At 47.7% G+C, this 21,512-nt stretch overlaps 1 protein-coding gene across 3 annotated transcripts in view; it reads right to left on the minus strand.

Moving 5' to 3' along the window:
• CSGALNACT1 (chondroitin sulfate N-acetylgalactosaminyltransferase 1) overlaps positions 1 to 21,512 on the minus strand; it is a 305,921-nt gene that overhangs the window by 242,707 nt on the left and 41,702 nt on the right. The window contains exon 2 of one of the 3 annotated variants that reach the window (XM_053660022.1): positions 8,589 to 8,688. The exons of 1 other annotated variant lie outside the window; for it this stretch is intronic. The gene's annotated coding sequence lies outside the window, so the exon portion shown is untranslated. Of the gene's footprint in view, positions 1 to 5,263; positions 5,371 to 8,588; positions 8,689 to 21,512 lie in introns of those variants that run through there. One more of the 3 variants, XM_037161285.2, reaches the window with a different exon arrangement.

Genomic DNA, 21,512 nt, shown 5'->3' on the forward strand with positions numbered 1-21,512 from the left:
ACTGCAGTTTTTCAATGGCTGACATTTCCATGCCAATTTCTTAGAGAAGTCGAAAAATGGAGAGCTGACGGAAGCAGATGCTCTGTGACCCTCAGAGAAAAAGTCAGATTTCTAATAAAATGTGAACACCCACAGTGGCCTCCAGGAACACCAGTCACCAGTTTCGCACATTAGTACAGGCTGTGCAGATCACAATTGAGACCGTTCGGAAAGCACTCGTACAAGTGATCAATCCCTCCTAGCTCATAACCTCCCTCTGAAGCAGAGGTTCACACTCCGTTTTATAGATAACAAGTTGACACCCTGAGAGAAAATGATGCTCTGACAAATACTGTTTTGGTCCCTGGGGGCTTCTTGGAGCCCCCAAGCCGCGGGTCTGCCTATGGGTCGTTTTACTTCAATGAATAATTTGGGTAGTTTCTTGCTGAGGTATTTGAGGTCAGGGTAAGAGAACTCACTATGAATTCCAGTGAAGGTCACTGGGGGTAACCACCACATCCATCATTGTGGGAGATTTTTATTTAAAATCTTCATGGTCTTTTGTGAAACAAAAATGACAGGCAAAGGGCCACACCCTGGAGGGGAACGAGGGAGGCTAGCACAGGTGGTGAGCAGTTCCCCAGGCACCACGCTCTTCTGCAGGTGGAATTCCTTTGTTCTGCAGCAGATTTTTAATGTGCTCATCATGTACAAAACTGGGCCATCGTCCCTGCACTTAAGAAAATCTAGAAGAAAAATTAAATCACACAGGTGAATGGGGAAAACACTGTCTTACAGTTTGTATTGGCTCCTTTCCTTCACCCTAAGAACTTTCTTATCCTTGAAAAAAGAAAATGCTTGCTGGTTGGCTGGTGTCACCCTCTTGTTGTTGCCCTTTCTCTCTTCGTGTCTCTGTCAAGCATTTTTGATAGCACTGTCTGTATGAACTGTCTCCTGTGGGGGCAACTTTGCCCGCAAAGTCCCCCGGTCCACCACAGATGAAAGTAAACACTACCAAGACATAATCTGCTTGGGGAGGAAAGATGGCAGATCCCTCAAAGGGGAAGGGCCAAGGGTCCCCTGCTCAAGGGGCTTCTATTGGGTTCATTTGCACAAGAATACAAGTAAGGATCAAACAATAGATAGCATTCAAAGAACTATGAGGGCTTATTCTCAGTTGGGGGTCAGATAGCTAATGAGCCATAAAACTTTGAGGGACAAACTTCTTGCTTGGACCCTTATCATTTAAATGAGAGCATTCTAAATAAAGCGGGTTTCCGCAAGATTTTTATATATTCTTTCTTACACCTGATTTACCCCCGATACCCGCCCTTTCCAGCACAGGGCTGCACCACCTTCCCCATCATAGGTTTTTAGGCTTAAGTGGATTAGAGCCAGGCAGCGATTCTCCCAGACAAAAATGGGGACTTGGGCTATGTCACAATAGCTGGGGGGACAAGGGTCCATTGCTCTCTCTTTGCCACAGCGCCCAGTCCTTCCATCATGGCCTCCCAAGTGATCGTGTCTGGCCTAGGTTGCCCCTCTCTGAGGGGTCACACTCACCATGGACATTGACCATGCTTTGGGGGAAGGGGAAGAAGCAGAAGCAGCGCTTGCTCACAGAGACAAGCTTTGTCTCCTGTGGCCCGAATTCCGGAGGTCGCTCACCTAGCCATGGGGGGCAGTTACAATTCCTGAAACCAGGCAGGGCGGTTCCCAACAGTCTCCACCTCACCATCATCATTAAAGCTTTCCTGGTGGCCCTGCAGCCTGACTCCCTCCCTCGCATGCCAGCAGGACCGCCCTCGCCCAGCCAGCTCGCCCGGCCCACCGCTCTGCAGACCTTGACAACACTGTTCCACTCAGCACTCACCTAGTGGATGGGCCGAGACAGACTCCAAAGGGCCACGTGGTTTATGGGGAGCAGTGCAGCCTCACTCTGTCAACAAGTGCTCAAGTCTTTCATTTAGAAGCCACTGTTAAAGCTCATCAGAAGCTCCTATTAGGGTGGGGCAGTTCTAGAACATGTCAAATTCTTTGGCAGTTCCCTCATCAACAGAGAGAGTCCGCAGCCCCTAGCCCTTCAGCACTGGCCCGACAACAGAGCCCAGCAGAAGCAAGGCCGTGAGACTGCCGAGGCTCTCGTGAAGACCACATCATAGCTCGCCACCTGCTTCTCTCGGGGTGATCGCCTTAGAGCCCAGCTGCCATGGTCTGGGGAAGCACAGGCATGTCGTGGGGTGTCTCATGCAGAGAGGAACCAAGGCTCCTGGCCCCCAGCCCCCGTCGAGCTCCCAGTCTACAGCTAGTGCCCACTCCCCAGCCACGTGCACGGCCATGAGGACTCTCTAGTCCCTCCCCCTGCCCTCCCATCCCCCTGACCCTTCCGTCCTTCTGCTGAACCACTCAGCGAATGTGCAGAATGTGCAGGTCTCCCATGCCAAGCTCTGCCCAAACTCCCTACTTGTGGATTCAGTAAGCCACTGCTGCTGTTTTGAACCACTGCGGGGAAGGTTCGCCGTGCAGCAACAACTGGTGTACAAGACCACAGCAGACCCTGGCTTCTATGTAAAAATTCTAGGAGAAATACGGTGATAATTTCCTATTTTTTTAAATCTATTATATAAAATACAAAACAACATTTTACAGTCCTGCAGGTACAAGTTTACCAGAGCCTGAAAACTGTGTTTTAAAAAAAGGTCACAAGCAGTTATTTTCTAATAGCTTTCCTGATATTGATTGGGTAATTAATATATGAGCACTTTTGGAATCGATTTATAAACTAACAGAAAATATGATTTTACATCTTTTCTTTCCACATGGCAGCGTCAACTGCATCCATAGCCAAGCAATGCTGTTTTTAAATCTTTATTATCCAGATATCTATATTATTATAAATGCATCAATTTTTCTAGTCTAATCCAGGGCTCAGGATTAGACACAGATTTCTCTACGTTGGGTCTGAACCCACTATTTCTGTGAAGGAGACATAACGGGAGCCACCACAAGTGTGATAACGACAACTAATCAATAGCAAACGGCTCACATTTCTCCTAACTCAGGATCTGGCTACAGTTTACCAAGATGAAAAAATAGAAACCATACGTAAAACAGCTTTTTCCTTTACAAGCAAAGCCCACTTGTAATAACCTACATGAGATATTCAAATTTGCTTGAGCAGAATGGTGCTGTTTAAAAATACATGGCTGGAGTTCACATTTGCAGTGTGCAGATGAAAAAATAAAGGCACTCTGAATTAATAATTAATATGTGACTGAAATCTAGAAGGGAAGGAGGTGGCGTGTTACACATACCACCGCGCCCTTTTTATCAAGCCCTGGGTCTTCCTACGGGCTGTTTGGTTCGATGGGCGACTTGGGAAAGGGAACGAGTGTGCTGGTGAGGTGCTGGGGAGCAGGGCTAAGGGACCCATGACTCTGCCACAGTCACTGGGGAGGGTCATGCATCCATCAACGTGGGGGCTGATTTTATTCAATGTGTCCCTGGTTTACTGTGAAACAAAATGCAGGCAACAGGCCGCGCACCGGGGCAGAAGGAGAGGTCTGCCATGGTGGCAAATGCCCAACAGCCAGCGGTGGGTCCCAGGTGCCCCACCACACCCCTGGGGGGTCCCGGCATGGTGGTTAGCTGGCCCTGCGGAGGCTCCCTCTCCGAATGCCTGGAGTGGGGGTTCACTGCCTCAGACAACACACCGTCCTCGGCCAGCAGGGGTGTTTGTGCCAAAAGGGGAAAATCCTCAAACCAATATAAACAGGATCCAATTTTTGAAAAAAGTAACTCACCAATTTATTTTCACCAGAGAGTAAAATTTAAGAAAGAAATTTGTATGACCAAACACAAATTCCACTGGTGTCTAATGGCCTGGCCCACTGAGAATGGCAGCCATTGGTCCTGCCGAACCAAGGCCCCCAGGGATGGTCCAGGCCTGGCCAAGACTGTCAGGCTGGGAAGGACACCGACAGCTGACCCCCCGGTGACCTCCCCCGCTGCCTCTCAGCCACGTGCCTGTACCTAGTTCAGCGACCTCGTTAGGCCTCAGTTCCAAGGCTGAAAAGTGGAGATACCAACACCTGCCTCTGTGAAGGGCCAAGGCACCAGGCCAGGGGCTCCCGAAGTGGGGCCCACGGCCAACAGCGTCAGGACAACCAGAAACTGGTGAGCAGTGCAACTCATCGGGCCCCACTCCACACCTGCTGCATCGGAAACGGAGTGGGAGGCACAGGTGAAGAAGCTATCTGCATCTTAGCAAAGCCCTGGAGGTGATTCCGAGTCACACTGAGAACCCCTGCACAACTGTTCTTAAAGCGCAGGGCCTGGCACATATTAACGGTTCCATAAATGATAATTACCATGGTGACAAACAGCTGCATTCAGCTGACCTCACCCCTCCTCCACCGCACAAATACAATGTTCTACTTACAGTGGATTCAATGTCTGGGGTGATGACAATGGAGATGGTCGTGATAATGACAGGGATGATGACAAATGACAATCTTTCTCAATAGAGTGACTGGAAAGGGGGCAGAGACCAGAAGATGCCCTAATTCATGGCTGAGAATTTATATGACTAACTCGGAGAGGCGCTGCTTCTGTAGCCATCCAGGGCAGAAAAGCATGAAAGAACCCTTTCTCTACAGAATTTGCCTTTAGATTAGTACTCACGGTCACGGAACTCTTTGCCACTCATCCGGAGAGTTTCAACCACTCACTCACAGGGCGGTTTCCAGGAGTTTTGGTCGGGGGCCAGCTGCTGAGCCCTCACACGGGGTAGGACTCTAACGGAGTGCCTGCATCCTGGAAAGGATGCCCCCTCCCCCAGGTGTGCCTGAGCATCCAGTCACACACACACACACACACACACACACACACACACACACACACACGCACGCAGGGCTCAGGCACCAGCCTTGGAAAACCAGGGAAGGCCAATGTTCCGGGCTCCTTACCCCTCTGTGAAGTCTTGCTCTATGCCCCAGTGGGGTCCATCAGCCTATGGCCTCCTGTCAGCACAAGGGACTGTGCTCTCCCCCAACCCGGCCCCAGACCTGTGCCCCTGTGCTGATGGTTTGCCCGTGTGCAATCTGATCCACTCCCTGCCCTTCCCCCCCTTCCCCTACCCCTCACCCCACTACCCAGGCAAACTACCTTTCCAGACACACTTGCCAACTGGCTCCAGCTAGGTTTAGCTGGAAGACAGAAAGAAAGGAAGGAGAAAGAAGGCAGAGCATTTTTTTCCCTTTGCACTCTCTGCTTTGGATAGTACCTCCAGCAATGGCTTTGCCTTCCACAGGGTTCCATTCCCACCAGACAGGCCTTCCCGGATGGTCCCAGCTGCTTCTAGGAGCTTCTGTGTAGACTCAGCTCTTGGCCTCTGGTAGCCACACCCCATCCTCCTTCTCTTTTTTTCCATCAGCCTCAGAGGTGTTAGTGGTTTCCTGATATTGGTAAATCGCTGGATGACCTCATCGTCCCCTATTTGGTTTTCAAATCTTTCAAAGACTTTTGTAACTAAGTCCTTGCATTAAAGGTTTTCTGTTTGACTCCATGGGCGATGACTAATGCAGTCTCCTCTCACATCTTCAGCCTTGACCATGCCTTACCTGATGCGTGCCCCACTGAGTAAGCTTCCTATCCAACGCTTTCCCTGGGGCTGTTTTCTCCTATGAGGAGTCCTTGTTCTCACTTAGGTCTTCAGTTCTTACCTGTCTGTGATGACCAGTTTTTATACCAGCCCATACAACTGTGCCCCGATGCCAGCCCCAGCCCTGACCACCCAGACTTCGACACCCGTCTAACCCCAAGCACTATGGGGGACTGACCAGTCTCGACTGACATTTGCCACCTGCCTCTCCTTGAACTCTGTAACTAAGTTAACCTGCAGACTGAGGTTCTCAATAAATATTTTACACTGCAAACTTTTTCCAGGAACAACCATACACCATTAATCACTAAGTTCATCAGGCAAAAGTAAATTTGCCATTTGAAATAACTATCCAGCTGGCTCCCAAACTCACCTGATATTTTCACAACATTCCACTTTCTTTTGGCTAAAAGATACCACAGATGAACCAACTAGAATCAGAACACAGTGTTCCAGAAAATGATGATGCTATTGGCAACCACTCATAAGTGCAGTAAATACAGTATTAATGACTGCACTTGCCTGACAGTTCTTGTTTTGCAGAGAGAGCTGCCCCCACCTCAAGTCTTGCATTCAGAAAGAAATCACTGAATTATCTTTAATGACCAACCTTAGAAAGGTCAACTCTCTTAATTAATTTTTCAAAAAGTTAAACAAAACAGAGACAACTGCATATCACGAAGATGGTGGCTCGGGACTGGAGCCAGGACTGGCAGACGCAGCAAGTCCCTGGGCAGACAAGCACTGCATTTATCCATGTTGCATTCTGCACTACAGCTCTGGGAGACTCCGAGAGGCCTTCTAGAACGGGAAAGGGACGGATTTCCTTAATGTTAAATGAGCCGCCAGAAGGGATCGCTACCCTCATACGTGCTTTGGGGCCCTCCTGTAGTTGCTCAGCTATTCCCAGTTCGCCCTTAAGCAAATGCAGGCAACTGTCTTTTTAAAAACCACATTAATTAAAAAAAAAGAAAGAAAGAGGCACCAATTTACAGGATTTTTCTAAAACAATCCATTGCACAAACCCACAGAGTCCCCCAGAGTTTGTGCCGTAATGCCTGCACTGCGCCCAGAGGCACAGGCCTGCAAAGAGCCTCAGCCCCTCCCACCTGCCACGCCCGGGAGACCAGGCACCATGAGAAGCTTGTAGACCAAAATAGTACCCTGTCTTGCTTTGCAGTTGAGTGCTTGTGCAAGTTGAGCATTTTAACATCACCTAACATTGTGAACAACGATGGAAAGTCCCAAGAAAGCCTAGCTACAGAAACATTGTTTCAGCACTTTCAAAGTACGTTGCTACTTTTTTCCCCTAAAAACCATTGACTTAATTTCAAGTTCCTACAGAATTGGAAATAATTTAAATCCTAATAACTTAATTTCAAAAATAAGAATTTGGACTCCTATTATTTTTTCCCACTCAAGTTTCTGGACAATTTCATCCCTGAACATTTACAAAACGAAAAACATTCAACAAAAAAATTTTAGCATTGGGGTCTCACCTGCTTCTTGCCTTTGCCACTAGTTATGTGACCATGAGTATATTTCATAATCTCTCTCTGGCCTCTCTTTCTTCCTTGTAAACAGGCGGTTGGTCCCTCTGCAGCCTAAAATGTTCCTATTAAAACGACTGCACAACTACTTCAAAAAGATATGTACATCTGTGTTCACTGCAGCACTATTTACAATAGCCAAGATATGGAAACAAAGTAAGTGTCTGCCAATGGAACAACAAATAAAGAAGATGTGATACATACACACACACACACACAATGGGATATGACTCAGCAATAAAAAGACGAAATCCTTCCCTTCGCAACGACGTGGATGGACCTTGAGGACACTGTGCTAAGTGAAATAAGTCAAGGTGGAAAAGACAAATACCACAGGACAAATTCACTAACATGTGGAACATTAAAAAACAAGAACAAAAAAGAGCTCGTAGAGGCAGACAACAGGTCGGTGGTTTCCAGCGGGGACAAGGGGTAGAAGAAGGGCAAACCAGCTGAAGGTGGTCAGCCCTGTGTGGTGACAGGTGGACACTGAACCACCTGTGTGGTGACAGGTGGACACTGAACCTGTGGCGGGGAACACGCCAAAGTGCATACAGATGTCAAGTTGTGGTGTTGTGCACGTGAAACATGTAATGTTATAAATCAGTGTCACCTCAATAACAAAACAAAAAGCAAACTAAATGGCTATACAATTGTCTCCAGAATAATAACCTAACAAATCCAGATTTTAACACGAGGTAAATGTGAAGCATCTAAATAAAAACACTGGCTCTTAGATTTCTAAAATATTTTGGAGGCTGCCTTCCAGCTTGGGGAGAGACTGGAAATGTACTCGCAACAACCACATACCGACAAAGGCACCTGTGTGATTTCAAGTCACTTTCAGAAGTCACGAAGGCTTCCCAGGATGTAATGCACATGCTTTTTTTTTTTTTTAATTTGGAGTCAAAAGCTTTTCCCTTCAGTGCAGAAGATTTTGTAATATTTCTAAGTGATCCAGCTCAGCAGCATCTGAGGAAGAAAAAAAGTCAAACTTCACACTACGTGGGCTTTCCCTGTCACACAGCCATTAGCGCCGGTGAGAAATGATGCCATTGTTCGGGGTTAGTCATAGCTCCCTCTTAATAAAATAAGGAATGAGACAGAAACTACGCACTCTGAATATAAATTTTTTAAAGCTTTAAAGATCCAAGACTAGTAGCAAATTACACACACACACGTATACATAAGCCTATAGTCTTTTTTTTTTTTTAATGTGTACAAAGTACTGCTATGGCAGTACTTTGCCTTTGAGTTTTGCCTTTTTCCAAGCCATTATGAATAATTAGGCATCCTGCCGTCCAGGTCATTGTCACCAGGAATTTGGGGACCTGCAGATGTGAAAAAGACTCTGTCTCCAACTTAAATTTTACACAATCCATCCTGAACACTCCTACCTGACCTCCGGTGTAACCCAGTGAAGCAACACATTATGCGTTGTATTTCCTAAGTCACCTTCCCTCAAACCGACCAGTCACGCGCTTCCCTGATTTAGGTCTAGAAACAGGAGAAAAAATACTTTGTTAGCCCCTGCTGCCGAGTGCTTCACAAACTTTATCCCATTTAATCAGGAAGTATGCCCAAAACATCTTACATTTTTTATCGCCCCCATTGTAATGCATACCGATAACAGTAACAGTTTTTAGGATGAGTATTTTTAATGTTTTATCAAATACTTTGGACATAAAAATAATGTAACAACCAAAAACAAAGTAACACTGCTATTTAAACAGCACCCTGGGCAGGGGCCAGCAAACTCCGCTAGTAAAAGGCTGAAAAGTAACTATTTTAGTTACTTAAAAAGAGTGGGGACTTTTAGGCCAAGAGAAAACCTGCAGACATTATGTAGGTACTCATATAATCAGAGAGCAAACAAATTTCCTCAAACTTGTTGTTGACAAAATTCAAAGATAGTAACCACAACTGAATGTAGCACAGACCTACTATGAGGGAGAGCACAGTTCTTTGGGGAGGGTGACGTCTCACTGCACCGAGGTTCAGCGCCGCCGCTCCCTGCCCCACAACGGGCTGTGATGTGCACCTGCAGGAGCCTTCTGAGCTCGTGAGCAGCGCGAAGCAGGCAGCGGGCCGGGTCTGCCCAGAGCTGGCCGACCTCTGCTTCACACCTTACACCTGTTTCACTAATCATGTAGCCAACTGGTAATATTCATTGTATGCCTTCGGTTATTCTTTCAAAAAATATTTGTTCAGTATGAACCATGTATGTGCCAGGTGCTTCGCTAGAACATGGGGGTAGAGCAATGGGCCAGTCGGGGGCCCTGCACCAGGGATACAGCGTGACACACAGACAGGCCTGTCCCCACAGGGTGTGTGCTTGGAAGCGTGTACACTAAATGCCGTGAGAGAGGTGGAGATGACTCTGCTGAGGGCGGGCAGCACAAGGAGGAAGTGGTCCCCTTCGTCGGCCACTGCTGGTGGTGCAGCGCCCGAGGCCAGAAGAACTGCCTTCAGACAGTGCGCCACTTGGTAGCTGCGTAACTCTCGTGAGATATGTAACCTCTGTGTGCTGCCGTTTCTCAATTGTGAGATGAGAATGATACCCATGCTGCCTCCCCTGCAGGCGCCATGAGAGGGTTGTGAGAACTCAGCAAATTAATTCACGCAGAGCATCCCGGACAGTGACGGGTACACAGGAAGTGCGTGCAATGTTAGCTGCTCTCATTATGACGGAGAGGGTTCTGAGTGAACCAAATCTCAACTGATAAGTGGGAATTCCCCAGGAAGACAGGTGGCAGGAGAACCTTCCGGGCAGAAACCAGTGCAGGCAAATGAAGACAAGCAGGAAAAGCAGCCCGGAGTGGTCCAGGGTAGCTTGAAAGTGAAGGAGGCTGAGAGGCAGGAGCTGAAGATGATGAGACGAGATCGCAGAGGGCTTGTATGTGCCATTCATGGGACTTGGTCCTTGATGCCACAAACGAGGGGGCACAGAGTTTTAAGCAGCTGAGAACATGAACAACACGGGACCCAACAACAGAGAGAAGGATGGTCAGGAGGAGGCAAAGATGAGGACTAGGTAAGGGGCTTCCAGGACCAATGGCCACAGCCCTGGAAAAAGGAAAATGGTAGTGAGGATGCAGAGGAGATGAGGACTTGGAAGCCACGGAGAAACACTTTTGGAGTCATAGTGCCCCTGAGCCGTGGGTCACAGGGGAACAAGGAAGAGTCGGGAATGACACCCAGATCTCTGGCCTTGATTGGTGGGACTGACCCTCCATGATGGGAATCCAGGCAGGGGAACAGTAATGAATGTGGAGGGGCCCAGACGGGACAGCGAGCCGGACCAGCCCTGGGAGCATCAGGCCGTGTCCCTGCGGAATACCAAGGCACAAAACCGCAGGGCCAGGTGGCAGCAGGACAGAAGACTAGCAGTCAGGGAGATCTGGAGATGGGACCAAGCGCGGCTGGGGCGGGGGCATCAGAGAGTGGGTGGCACCGTCCCTCCCGGGAATGAAGGGCCAGCAAGCGCCACACTGCCGGGCCCCCGGCCTCAAGGCCCTCGGTGGGGCAGAGTGGAACGGAGGTATGAGCTCACTTTGGGACACGCTGACTTCAAGGATCTCAGAAGGAGGTTGTAAGGAGTCTGGAGTTCAGAAAAGGAGGCCCAGGAATACAAATTCTAGGGTCATCACAGGAAGTGTGTGGTGGGTGTTCCTCCCGGAAAGAGGGAGGAGGACTAAAGGAAGAGGAGAAGGTGGGCACTGAGGGAACTACCTGAAGAGGAAGGGAAACCAAAAGGATATGGTGCCCAGGAACCAAACAGGAAGGTCCAGAGTTGGTTCAGCCACTACGGAAAACAGTCTGGTGGTTCCTCAGAAAATTAGGAATAGAGCTACCTATGATCCAGCAAGCCCTCTCCTGGGTATCGACCCAAAAATTTGAAGACATTTATTCTCAAAGATATACATGCACCCCTATGGTCACTGCAGCATTAGTCACAGTGGCCAAGACGTGGAAACAACCAGTGTCCCTCAGTAGATGACTGGATAAAGAAGACGTGGTCCGTATACACTACAGGACACTCCTCAGCCAGAAGATGAAATACTGCCATTAGTGACAACACAGACGGACCTTGAGAATATCACGCTAAGTGAGGAAAGTCAGTGAGAAAAAGCTAAGAAGCATATGATTTCACTCATATGTGGGATATAAAACTGAAACTCATAGACGCGCACCACCTGGTATGGTGTTACCACAGGGAAGGGAGGTGGGGGTAGTAAGGGGTAAAGGAGGTGAAATATATGGTAATGGAAGGTGATGTGACTTCGGGTGGTGGGCACACAATGCAATAAGCAGAGCGTGTACCTTAGAAATGTGCCCTTGAAACCTATATAATCTTCCACTATACAGTGAGCTTATATGATATGATACAACACAAATCTCAAGTAAATCTGTGTCTAGCATTAATTGCTGCATGAACAAACCGCTTCAAAAACGATAGCATCTGTTATTCGCACTTTCCATAAGGTCAAGAAAACGTGGTTTGCTGGGTGATTCTGCCTTAGGGTCTCTCCTGAGCTGGGGAGGCCTGCGTCTAGGGCGGCTCCCTGGGATGGCTGGCGGTGGCGGTGGCTGTCGGCAGGAGGCCTCAGCTCCTTGCCCCATGGACCTCTCCCCCCGGCCGCTTGAGTGTCCTCAGGACTTAGGGGCTGGACTCCCCCAAGGCAAGCGAGCTAAGGGAGCACATTGGAGGTGTCGATGTTTTCCGTGACGCAGTCCGGTGAGTCCATCATTTCTACTGAATCGCCCATGCAGTGCAGGAGGGGACTCTACCAGGGTATGCGCTTTGGAGAGTGGAGACGGGCAGGTCTATCGACACAACCATATTCACGCGCGCACACCCCACGCGCACTAGACACATCTGCTCGTCGTCGCAAAAGAAAATCATTCAAAGTGCGATGAAAACCCTCTTTAACCGTATTAACCAATGTCACCCTAATAAATCTAATAAAATTTTAAAAATCTATTTAAAGAAAAACAAAACAAAGCGAGAATGGGGATGAATACTGTCAAATGCTGCAAGAAGTCAAGGAAGACGGAGGCCCAGAGCACCTCCGATTTGCTAACTGGAAAGTCACGGCGAGGAGGTCGGAGGAGTTTTCAGGAAGGCTCGAGCTACGGGGGGTAAAGAGTGAATGGAACGCTACGAGGTGGCAGCAAAATGAGGCTGCTGGAACCCCACTTCTGAGCATGTCCGAAGGAAATGAAAACACTGTCTCAGAAAGACTCTGCACGTCCATGTTCACTGCAGCACCATCCACAATAGCCAGGACGCGGAAAGAACCTACGTGCCCGTCAGCGACGAACGGATAAAGAAAACAAAGTAGGGACTTTGAGGGCATTACACTGGGTGAAAAAAGTCAGGCGGAGAAAGACAAATACCTGATGTTCTCACTTATATGTGAATCTAAAAACACCAGACTCATAGAAACAAGTAGAATGGGGTCGCCAGGAGCTGGGGTGGGGGGAACAGGAGCTGTGGCTCAAAGCTTAAGAGCTTCCCGTTATTAGATGAGTAAGGGCAAGGGGGTGTCTATCGTACAACAGGGCGACTGTGATCAGCAACACTGTATCACATACTTGAAAGTTGCTAAGACAATGGATCTTAAATGTTATAACCACATACACACACAATTGCAATTGGGTGAGGGGATGAAAGTGTTGACTAACCTTATTGTGCTATCCATTTTGTAACATGTATCAAATGATCACACTGTCTACCTTAAACATATATCCGTCTACATCTCAATGAAGCTATAGAAGAAAAGCTAACCTGGGGGAGGGTAGCCCCACACAATGCCCACTGCTATGCCTTTTTTACAGGTAATGGGGTAAGACCCAGGAGTTTGCCCACGGCCCCTCACCTAGAAAGCAGGAAAGCTGGAATTCAGCTCCACGACTTCTGGCTCCAAGATCAGTGCTCCATACAGTTGGAAACATCACGCTGTGGGTTAGGATATGGGAGGAAACCCACCACTAGAAGCAACAGGAATATTAACAATAACGTACATGTGTTAGTGTTTCTGGCTTTTCCTGAGCAATAAAATTAATACTCAAGTGGGCACAGAGCACAAGGCATTATTCCATCCACATCCACACGGCCCTTCCATAAAGACATTTACCTTGTACAGAAAGTAGAGTTGAGGCTCACAGGCTACGCAACCTGCCCAGGAGGCACCGGGATTAAGCAGAGGAAATGGGATTCAAAAAGAAGGTAATCTGAAGGCACTGCTGATTCAACTTTAAAAGTTAGGAAGGCGCCGCACACCTTTTAAGGTGGCAACTGTCAGAAAAAACAAAGACAGAACATAACAGCTGGTGGCAAGGATGCGGAGGAACTGGAACCCTTGGGCACTGTTGGCACCGTTGCTACGGGAAAAGTGTGGCAGTGCCGCAAAAATTAAAAACAGAATTACCATATGATCCAGCAATTCTACTTCTGGATATATATAGCCCCCGAAATTGAAAGCAGTGTTTCAAAGAAACACTGTACATCTGTTCATAGCAGTATTATTTGTAACAGCCAACAGGTAGACAAAACTCAAGCATTCATTTGCAAATGAGTGGGTAAACAAAATGTGGTCCATCCATACTATGAAATGTTATTCAGCCTAAGAGGGAAGGAAATTCTGATGCATGCTACAACATGGGTGAATCTGGAAAATATTATGCTAAGTGCAATAAGCCAGTCGCGAAGGGACAAACACTGCCTAATTCCACTTCTGTGAGGTGTCTAGAGTAGAAACTCATAGAGCCAGAACAGAATGGTGGTTGCCAGGGGTTGAGGGTGGGGGAATGAGGAGTGACTGTTTAATAGCTGCAGAGTTTCGGTTCTGCAAGATGAAGGGCTCCGGAGATGGACTGTGGCGATAATTACACAATATGAATGTACTTCAAGCCACTGAACTGCACACAAAAACGGTTCAAGAAGATAAACTCCGTTATGTGTGTTTCACCACAGTTAACACAAAAACTTAGGTAGGCATTACTTCTCATTTTAAAATGAGAACTGAGGCACGAAAAGGACAAGGCTTTTTTTCTCCTTTTTATTTTTTAATTGAATTTATTAGGGCGACACTGGTTAACAAAATTAGAGAGGTTTTAGGTGCACAATGCTATAGTACTCCATCTTTACACTGTATGGTGTGTTCGTCACCCCAAGTCACCTCTCCTTCCACCACCACCTGTCCCTGCTGTCTCCTCTTCTACCGCCCCTCACCCCTCCTTCCCTCTGGTAATCACCTTATTGTTGTCTGTGCCTAAGCATTTTGTTTTTGTCTTTGTGTTTTTTTTGTTTTGGGGGTTTTGTGGGGGTTTTTTCCTGCTTAATCCCTTTGTCTTTTCACCCAACATTATATAAACCGTTGACTGCAGATGTGGGCCGAGAAGCTAACCCTCCTGCTTCCATGCGTGTGATCGCATTTTGACAGCATGCATGGGTTTGCCTTCAACTTTGACTTGAACTTGAGATTAAACAAGTCTTTATAACTTGTTGCCATGGTTCTTCCTCCTGTCTAAACCTTGCTTAATCATCTTTCTTATTGCAGAATCACACTAGTTTCCTTCCTTCTCTGTGTTTCATGATGATATTGACAGTGCTTTTTACATCACTACCCAACCTGAATAGACAGGTTGTGGACCATACAACAAAGCCTTTCTCACCATTATGCACGGAGCGCCTACTATGTGACCCAAAGGGTGTACCTTTGGTTAGAAGCTTAGAACCCCTCCTACACCTTATGCTGCCAATAACTAGGCTTAAACCATCCCAAGTTCCCTTCTTTTCCTGTAATTGTCTTTTCTTTCTTGAGCAAACTTTTTAAAGGCAAAAATTTAACAAAGACCAAAAAACGTAAATGACTAGAATACCAGAAGCTGTCAATCTGAAGAAGGCAATCAGTTGCTACCTTACAAACAGACACAGCTTCCTTGAAGCCCTGGAGGTGGCGCCCCTGAGGCGAGATGCCACTGCGGCAGAGCCCACGCAGGGCCCACCAATACCCCTCCTTCCCTTCTTCCTTAGTGACAGATCACCCGTATTTTTTCTTGAATTTATTAGGGTGATATTGGTTAATAAAAGCATACAGGTTTCCAGTGTACAAGTCAATAATACATCACCTGCCCGCTGCGTCATGCACTTGCCACCCCAAATCAGGTCTCTTGCTGTCCCCACTTATCCCCCTTTTGTCCACTTCCACCTCCCCCAGCCCCTTTCTCTCTGTCACCGCACTGCTGTCCACGTCCATGTGTCACACACACACATTTTTGCTTAATCCCTTCACCTTTTCAATTAGTCCCCCCACCCCCTCCCCTGTGAAGGCCGTCGATCTTTTCTATGTATTTGTGCTTCTGTTTCTATTTTGTTTGTTGGATTGTTTTGTTGATTACATTCCACAGATAAGTGAGATGATATGGTATTTGTCTCTCTGCCTGGCTTACTTCACATAGCATAATAATTTCCAGGTCCATTCACAAGAATAAACTCAAGGTGGATAAAAGATTTAAATGTAAATTGCAAAACCATAAAAATCCTAGAAGAAAACATAGGCAATAAAATCTCAGACATCTCTCTTTGCAATATTTTTGCCAATATATCTCCTCAGGCAAGGGAAACAAATGAAAAAATAAACAAACGGGACTACATCAAACTCAAAAGCTTTTGCAGAACAAAAGAAACCGTCGACAAAATGAAAGGCAACCCACAGCATGGGAGAACACATACACTAACAATCCGTCTGATAAGGGGTTAAATTCCAGAATGTAAAAGAACTTAGGCAGCTCAACATCAGAAAGAAAAACAACCCTATTACAAGATCATCTGTATTTTTAAGAGGGGCAAAATGCCCAGAGAAAATTACCTTTCCCAACATCCCTTATTAGAAGTCCTTAGGTGGGATTTCTAGGAAGAAACTTTCAAGCGAGCTTATCCATCAATTTGCAGGTACCCTTTAAAAATATATTTTATTGATTATGCTATTACAGTTGTCCCAATTTTTTCCCCTTTGCCCCTCCCTCCCATCCTTCATTCTTCTCCCTTCAGTGATCCAGACGTGATGGCTGGAGCTGCAGTGGCCATATTGAGCCCGTGAAGAAAGGAACTCAGGCAAGAGAATCTCAGTTACCCTCATATCCTTAAGACACTGAAACTATGCCAGCAACTGTCTAACTCTAGTCTCCTCATTATGTTAAGGAAATAAACCTCTAGGAGTTTAAGACCACGTAGTGGGATGGGTGAGGTTAGCCAGTATCTGTTACTGTCAACCAGCTACAATTCCTAACAGGATATACTTAGGATACTGAAAAGATTCTGCATCTCTGTGAAGTAAGACATTTAATTTGCTATAAATATTAATAAGTGTTACTGGATGATGATGATAATGATGATGACATTAACTTTATGAAGCATATCCTCACTGGCAAACACTGAGGCACAGAACAGTTAAGTAATTTACACAAGGTCTCACGGCTACTAAGTGGTGAGGCTGGGCTTTGAATCCAGGCAGACTAGCTCTACAGTCCATGCTTTAACTACAAGACAATTATACCAAACACAACAAACTGCTATACACAGCACAGCTAATCTCCACAGATATACTAGTCTTAAAATAAGTTTTATTGATTCATTAAAGAAAATTCTCATTATTATGTCATCCCTAAATTGCTCTTCTGTTTGAGAAATGATTTCTTGAAGGTCTGGCAAACACCTGACTGCTTCTATAACTGCCTTGCATGTTACATAAAATACTGTTTGGACCATTCCCGTGGTCTCTTGACAGAAGTTCTTCCTTCCCACCACCCACCAATGCAAGGTTAATCTCCCAAAAATGGAGCTTTGACCACAAATTAGCCCTTCACATAAGTCTTCAGTGGATGCCTGTTGCCTAAATAAAGTCCTAACTCTTCGGCCTGCACCCGCTCCAACCTTTCTCACCCTCCCCGCCTTCCCCAACCTGCCCCCTCCTTCCAACCACTCCCTCTCCCCCTCCAAATCTTCCAGCCAAACTAAGCCACTACTGTGCCCTGTATTCACCTGGGATTTTCCAGCTCAGTCCTTGACACACACTGCCCAGCCCATCGGGATGCACATCCTCTCCCATCACTTCCCCGGCTCACCTCACCTCATCTCACACCCACGTCAAATGTCCCACGTGCCACATCAGTGGTTCCCTCTAGTCTGGGCTGCACTGCATGGATATGGTTTTGGAGGGAAAGCACTGGATTTCAGAGTCTCCCCTACAGAGGGGGGCAAGGGATACGCAGCCATGCAGCATCCCCCACGTAGACCAGGGCCAAGGACTCCAGCCCTCTTCTCCATGACCCACGCTCCCCAGCCTCTCTCCCCGGTGCGCTTTCACCTCCCAGCACATTTTACCTGATCAAAATCAACTCTGTGGGGAGACAGTCTTCAGGCGAAAGACACCTCACCAAAGGGAAACTTGTAGCCCTAAGGATTTGTGAGAAAGTAGAAAGAGGAAGGCCACAGCAAAGCTCATCCTGGTGCTGAGGGGTCCAGCTGACAGGAAGCCTTTCCCACCTATTGACCAAAATCATGCAAGTCAGGAAAATCCAGGAGGCAGCTTGCTCCAGGCTGTTACATCATAAGACGGGGCTTACTTTTCCCAAGACACTCCGGTAACTTGGAAGACTAACTACGGTGGATTCGTGACCTGTGCACAGGGAAGCAAAGGTTAACCAAATACAAAGAATCCCCTCGCCACTTTGAAAGTCTCACTGACTGATACAAAGTTATCAGACTCATTTACATAACACAACAGAATGTAAACCGAGTTCTGCACAATGTCCAAATCTGGAGCTTTTCAGTATGACTAATTTCACTTCTCCTCAAGGTAAATTATAATTGATGGTGTTGCCTAGGAAACTGCCCAGTCACAGGCTCAGACTTGCTTTCCCCCCTCGTCCCACGTCACTCTCAGCCGCCTCAGATAGCATCCGTCCTCCTAGCTATCAGCTCCTGATTATTTTTATTTGCTTTGATTTTTTTAAAATCCTTACCCAAGGATATGTCTTTTTATGGATTTTCGAGAGAGAGAACAGCTGGGCGTGCAGGGGGGAAGAGCTACATTAACTTGTTGTTCCACTTATCTATGCATTCATTGGTTCATTCTTCTATGTGCCCTGACTGGGGATTGAACCTGCAACCTTTTAGTGCATGGGACAATGCTCCAACTAACTGAGCCACCCAGCTGGGGCCGTCTTTCTTTTTTTAACTTGATTATTCTGATCCGCTTTTCTAGCCCCCAGTCAAGACTAACACAAGACACTGCGTGTGGGAGAGTTATTTCAAGTTTTGAATAAATGAAAGCACAAGGATGCTCCAAATTTAATGGTTAATTGAGCGATTCAATTAGTCTTCTCTCTCTCTCCCCTCCCTCCTCTCCCTCTTTCCACTCCCCTCACCTCCTCCAACTCCTGGAGAAATGAGGCAATAAATGAATGTGCTGCCAAAGAGGAGAAAAGAAAAGTCACCGGGCATTTGAATCATGCACCCTTGTCATCCCCTGGTAATTGGAGGCTAGGTGGATTTTTCCAAAGCACCACAAAGACTTTTTTTTTTAATTTAAAAATAGATTTCTAATCTCTGTCCACCCCCCACTCACACAGCACCCTTACAAAGTAAACCATAGTGTGGAGATGAGTTCACACCTCTCTTTAATCGTCTGTCAGAGAACTCCCCAAACTCCCCCCCAATTTAATATTTAATTCACTTAAACTGGGATAATTCTGTTCTTAGCTCTAAGAGGATTTCACAACAGGGCAGAAAACATTGACCCCGTGGTGTGTGAACCAAAGCCCAGCTCAGTCCGTATCGGTGTTGTGGGGAACAGAATTTCCTCAAGATCCTCAAAGGAAACGCTACTTCCTGAAAGAAAACTGCCGTGGAGGCTGACGGTCACCTCTGGGAGCAGTCGGGCCGCTGTCACGCTGGCCACCGGGCATGTGAAGGACGCAAGCACTAAAATCAGACGCCAGGACGCACCGAATCAGGCTTAGAGGAGAGCCTCTTCCTAGTCTCAAGCGCACAAACACCCAGAAGAATCCCCCTGTGGCCTCCTACCCCGAGGGAGGAAGAGGAGTAACTTCAGGGAGAGAATGAACAGCGACGACAAAGGTCTGCAGTGGCCGCACCCCAAGGTGTCTGGGGGTCGGGCCCCCCATCCCAGACCCCGATGCCAAGCACAGGCCTCATGTGGTGGGCCTCACTTCCCTCCACCTGCGCGGGATCAACACCACGGACAGTCAGATGTCACCGGGTTAAGTCTTCACCACAGGAAACTCGCAGCCCTAAGCATGTGTGAGAGTGAGGCAGACCCCGCACAAGCTCTTCCCAGCACCGGGGGCCCCACGAGGCTGCTGCGTCTCTAATCTACTGACTGAAATCGCCCAAGTCGCAAAAGTCCAGACAAAAGCAGCATGAGGTTAGGCCCGGCCGCATGGCTCGATTGGCTGGAGCACTGTCCCATACACCAAAAGTTGTGGGTTCAATTCCCAGTCGGTCGGGGCGCATATGAGAGCCAACTGAGCATTGTTCTCACACTGATGTCTCTCTCTCTCTCTCTGTCTCTCCCTTTGCTCCCCTCTCAAATCAATGAACGTATCCACAGGTAAGGATTTAAACAAATAAAAGTAGTATGAGGTTAAACAGGATCTGAGAAGACCAACAGTGTGGCTGGAAGTACTGCTATTGCAGCCAGGAAATTCTTTGTTGAAAGATCAAGGAGCTTCGTGTCCAAAAGCACTGTATAATGTATAATTAAGCACAGCCGATTACAAGGTTTAAATCCCAATTAACAGCTCTGTGAACTAAGAAGCCCAATAACACAACAGTCACCAATTTACTGATTATGTCCTTTAGAGCTGCTTAATTTAAAACAATGACATAGGTGTGGGACAGGCCAGCAGCCAGGCCTCTAGGAACCGCATGTAAGGAGGACAGTGCCAAAGGTGGGGGCCGTTTTCTCCACAGTGCCACTGGTCGAACCTGGGGAGTTAGGGAGGAGACCGTGCTGGAGCAGGTGACCTCCAAGTTTATCATCCGAAGCAGAACACTTCTAAAAGCAAAGGTGTCACTATTAATAATTGTGCCGGGACTGCAGACACAACCTGGGCTGTCCCAGGCAAACCGGGGTGCAGAGGGACCCTGCTCAGGGGTACACACAAATAAATCAATGACAGAGGACCCACGTTTAACAAGATCTTAAAGTCCACCCCAAAACAGCCTTAAAACTGTGTTAAATATAAGTCACAAAAATACGCTGGAGATCCACGCTGGGAAAGGCAGAAGGGCAAGCGGGGCGGTGACAAAGCTGAGCACTGAGGAGGGGGAGGGAATGTTTTTGTCCTGAGGTCAAGGCAAGCAGTCACACATCCTGCATCGTTTCGTTTCTTAGGTTATAATGGCTGGACGAAGACGACAAGTAAACTCAGCACCGGTCTCAGAAGCAGAGCAGCACTGGTCCCATCACAAGGCACGGGAGGCCAGGTAAGGTGACACACTTGAATCTCTGTTAGTCGGGCACTTAGAGACCGACCCGCTGGCCAGCAACCTCGGACTGTAGGGTCTCTTCCTGAGTGAGACTCACGGCCCACCAGGATTAGGGCACCCCCAGCAGTGCCCGGAGGAGGGGAGGCTGCCTTCACAAACCAACCAAGTGAAATGAAGCCAAGTAGCTCCAACTCCTTGTCTAAAAACCCCTGCTGCCCGCATTCACAGCGAGTTAGGAAGGTTGTGTCCATGAGGTGTGCGTGAACCATTACAGTGAAGGCAGTCAGCAAAGATTCAGCGCTGCGCCCAAAAAGGAGAGGGAGGAGGGAACACGGCTTCCTCCTCCACACCTCTCCGGCCTGTCTCCATTTCACTCGATGTCCTATTCACTCCGTGGGAGTTTTGCAACCAGGAGAGCATGGAAGATCAGGGGGCAAGAGAGCAACCGTCAGCACCGAGGTGGGGGGGCGGTGAGTGCCCCCAATCCTGGAGAAGTCGGACGCCCTGCCGCACCCCTCTCACGGTGTCCTGGAATAGGTGTGCACTCCAGCGCCATCGCTCCCCACGCCCGTGGCCTGGACACGGCCTGTGTGACTGCCCTCGGCCAGGTTCAGCGTCTGCGCACGTCACGTCACGCCCACCCACAGGAAAGGACCAGACCAGATAAAGTGTGCGAACGCTCCTCAAAGCTGATTGTCATCGCACACCTGTCTGTCTGCAGCCGAGTTTCTGTTGTGGTCCTGCATAGGAGGTGATGAGGGCCAGGGCGGGACTCGGGGACATGCTGCCCTGTGTTCTC

This window comes from Artibeus jamaicensis, unplaced genomic scaffold (assembly GCF_021234435.1).
Source record: "Artibeus jamaicensis isolate MK-2021 breed Jamaican fruit bat unplaced genomic scaffold, CSHL_Jam_final scaffold_833, whole genome shotgun sequence".
Lineage (NCBI taxonomy): Eukaryota > Metazoa > Chordata > Mammalia > Chiroptera > Phyllostomidae > Artibeus > Artibeus jamaicensis.